We start from the raw sequence: 4182 nt of genomic DNA, 5'->3' as shown, positions 1-4182 counted from the left end.
ATCTGGGGCGGTATCCATCAGCTGCACCCACTAATGCTCCATCCTATTCCCCATAGTAATTTGAAAACGAAGCTAATATTTTCTCTACACTAATGGGAAAGATTAGATAAGAATTTATTTTCTTGGAAACGTATACAAATCAAAAAAGTTTTTTAAACTATATGTGCGCCTAACCATGGACAAACATGTGACATAATTATTGCAATTATAATATTAAATAACTCATCATGCAGTTAAGATCTGACTTTGACATGTTTACTCCTAGTTTGACTAGCTAACCTAGTTTCTGCTTTATCATATTGAAAGCAGGAGAAAACGGATATACGTTGCAAACTAAGATGCGATTGCGACATCATCCGAAAATTCCATGTTCAACGGTGAACACAGAAACGACACAAGAAGCACCACTGTTCAACGGTGAAAGTACGAGCTGTCAACCACCAGCCAGTATAGGCGTAAGTATGTCATTTGATGTACAAGTATATCTAGTAGAGTGCGACGGCCCATTTTTCCATTGTGAGTGCACCATAGTCTATTGTCAACCATCACTAGCGCATAGTTTGCACATCCTCTAATGAGGTGTCACTCTTCTTATTCCAATGGGTGCGCGTCGAGTTTCCGGAGAGAGAGAGATAAAGGTTGCAAAGCGAGACACGGATAACTGTCGGAAACTTGAGATGCCTCATCTGGACGGCATCTCAAATTATATTTTCCAGTGTGAACCGGGGTCAACATACACAGAAACGACACAGGAGCTGCACTTATTCAACGGTCAAAGGAAGAGCTGTCAACCACCGGCCAATACAGGCAAACAATTGTCAACCTACGATAAAACTCTATCCTGTCGATTTAGACGGTCCGTTTTTTCCTTGTGACAGCACCATATTTTATGGTCAGCAATAACTATAGCACATAGTTTGCATCTCCTCCCACCAGCGGTCAGTTTCTTTTATTTTAAAGAGACGGCGTTGAATTTCCTGAATGTTCTAGAGAGGATAGGAGAGAGATAGAGCAAGAGAGAGAGAGAGAAAGAGATAGAAGAGAGAGAAAAGAGAGAAATAAATGACAGATAGGGAGAAGAGGAATACAGATAGAGAGAGAATGAGAGAAAGCGAGCGGAGAGACAACTAAAGAGATAGAGAGAGATAAAGATTCATTGGTAGAAGTAAATACAGTGAGAGAGACAGAAGGAGAGAAAGAGAGAACAGAGATGGAAAGATAAGACTCATAAGAGTAAGAGAAATAGAGAGAGAAAAAGGGTAAGAGGTAGAAAGAGAGTCACTGACACGGAGGGAAAAAGATAAGGAGTGGACAATGAAATACGTTGAGCGCACACAGATAAAAGGACCGAGCTTTTTAACGCGGCTAATCGCTATTGGATTGGGGGAATTCGCCGGTTGGATTAGACCGCCGCGGTCACAGCCAACAATGACGGCATCTCCTTGCATACAAATAGCATCCTTTGCTTCAAGGTTCCATAACTTGTCAACGAACTGAGGCTCAAAGAGAAGCATAGCCATGACACAAATCTCAAATCCCCGTCTCTCCTTTTTCGTTCTTCTTCTCTTCATCGCACACTCGCTATGCCACGCTGCACCTCCCCTTACACAATACTGCGACACAGGTAGGAAAGCGTCGCTTCCTGTAAAGACCAACATCGCTCGAGTGCTGGCTACTCTACAAGCGAACGCTCCAGCAAACGGGTACTACACTACAGCGTACGATCTCCAAGGGAGAGACAGAGTCTACGGTCTCGCCCAGTGCAGACAAGATGTAAGTGCAGAAGACTGTAGAATTTGCCTGCGAGACGGCCCGCCACAGACGTCAAAACTCTGCCGCAACAAGGAGGAAGTATGGATGTGGTTCGATCACTGCTTCTTTCGCTACGATACTAAGTCTTTTGCCGGGACTTTCGATAATGGGTATGGCGTCTACGACTACAGCGATAATAACTTGACAGAGAACGCGGCCCAGCAGAAGAGGTTTGCTACGGATTTGAAGTCGTTAATGGGTAAAGTTCAAAGCCAGGCTTCAACGACGAGCAGCCTTGGTCTTGGAAGGGGTAACTTCAGATTTGCCCCTAACGTGACTATCTACGGCTTGGCGCAGTGCACGCGTGACTTGCCACCGTCAGAATGTTCCAAGTGCGTGTCTACGGCGGTTGGTTGGTTTCGAGAGTTCTGCCCTTACCGCGAGACATGTCGGGGACTTACGAGCGGCTGTTACGTTCGCTACGACACCAAGCCCTTCTTCAACCCTTGATTAAGTATCTGTCTCTAAATGATCGCCGCAAGCATGCCAGTACATAGCTCAAGAAGTTGGTTATTAAGCTGTCAAATAAGTGATAGGAGTTATATTTTTACATGTTTTTGTTTCGTGATAGGTGGTCAATGTTCATGTGAGTGTTGACCGTAAAATATGTATAAGATCCTCTTTGTTCCGATAGCCCAATTGGAGTGAATTTGCCGCGAAAATTAGCTTCTATCATATCTTTGTAGGACTCGATGAATTCTTTGTTTTATTTTGAAGTATTCACACGACGTCCATCTTGAGCCAAACAATAACAAAAATGTTATTTTTACGTTAGAAATGAATCCAAAACAAAATTACAAGGACCCAGGGAACTCATGGACAGATTTACGAGGCGTAAATCCTCCATCGGCACTCGTTAAATTCGGAACTTCTTGTTAGGGTATAAGTCGAGAAGACAAATACAAACGTTACGGTGTCAACTATGTTCGGATAGAATCCGAGCTGCGACTCCTCGGCAGCAGCAAGGGAGAGTGCTGATGGGAGAGAACAAGGGCAGATGAAGAAAGGGGAAGAGAGAAAAAAAAAAAAAAAAACTAACCCTCCTTGTAGTTGTGACAGTTTAACACAGTCCCTTTTAGCTAATGAACGTGAAGCCGGAATGAGAGCGTCCCGAGCGAGAAACAAAATAAATACGTGGGACCCATCCATAGGATCTTGACGCCTACCCCTAAATGCTTCAATCACTCAGCTTCATATGCAGCTGAACGAGCTTCAGCCCTTAAAGAGCTTTTGTGAATCTCACCCAGCTAATCTTCTGAGCTGACATGGTGCAAAGTAACTTTATCTTCCTCAATATATGCCACGATAAAATGAAATATTGTGCTTTGACGCTTCAAGAGCATGTGATAGATGAGATTCTCACCAAGGGTAATATCAGATTTTTTCCTCCAATAGTTTGACGGGCTTCGGATTTTTTCCTTCTTTTCAGCAATCAACCTGAGCAACTAGGCTCCCTGATATGGCACCGCAGTCATAGATATAAAACCGTCTTCAATAGAAGAGAAAGATATGATCGTCTACTTCTGAGATGCCAAATTTATTATGTTTCCACCAAGGAATCAAGGTCAGCAAGGTCTCCAGCATGTTACTATCACAACAGCCAACCAGCCACTTTCTCGCAGCATGGCCCAAGGTCAATTACTGCCCCGATATACCTTAATATCCCCTTCGCCACCATCAAGTATTCATCCTTCGGTCTCTCCATATACTTGCTTAAAATCCCAAAAGAATCATTTAAAAATCAGGCCTAGTGTGATTAACCTTAAGCTACCAATTAGACTCTTGTAGTAAATGGGCTGGGACATAGCTGATATCGTAAATTTCAGACGGGGAACTGTCTCACCAATCCAGCGTTGGGTCACGGACAACCTCGCCATGCAACTCGAGCAGACGTCCGCTGCTCCGGCTTCAAGTACTTGACATGGCAAATGGCTGTGTGCTATGACCTTTTCTTTGTATTTTTGTTTTTCTGAACGATTCGGATGGGCCGCTGTGTTTGGGCCTCTTCTTTGTTATCTTCTTTTATTTTTGTGATGTATGTTTCAGGGGAAACCTCGTCACGAGACGATCTTTCCCTATTTTTGGCTCACTTGGGCATCCCCCCTCCTCTATAAAAAGGGACGGCATGCCCAAGGAAGCCTTGCAGTTCATTGAAATCGAAAGAGACTGCTCTCTGGCCTTGTCACGATTACATCCTCAACATATATTCCGATGAGTAAGTGCACATCAGCGGCAATCTTTGTATAAACTACAAGCTTTTGGATGTTCCTGTAAAACGAAGCGAAAGAAGAAAACTATCGACCTTGGTATGCCATGCTCACGGTGCCTGTCTTAGACCATAAAAGACCTTCTTTGGCCTTTAAACCATAT

General features: G+C 43.7%; 1 pseudogene; it reads left to right on the top strand.

The window, feature by feature from the left end:
* The first annotated feature begins 1518 nt into the window (after nucleotides 1–1518).
* Nucleotides 1519–2262, top strand: LOC144709558 (cysteine-rich repeat secretory protein 55 pseudogene; annotated as a pseudogene).
* Nucleotides 2263–4182: the final 1920 nt, after the last annotated feature.

The sequence above is a fragment of the Wolffia australiana genome, chromosome 11 (genome assembly GCF_029677425.1).
Source record: "Wolffia australiana isolate 7733 chromosome 11, ASM2967742v1".
Lineage (NCBI taxonomy): Eukaryota > Viridiplantae > Streptophyta > Magnoliopsida > Alismatales > Araceae > Wolffia > Wolffia australiana.
Note: the sequence above shows the minus strand (reverse complement) of the source record. Positions and strands in the feature narration are given on the sequence as shown.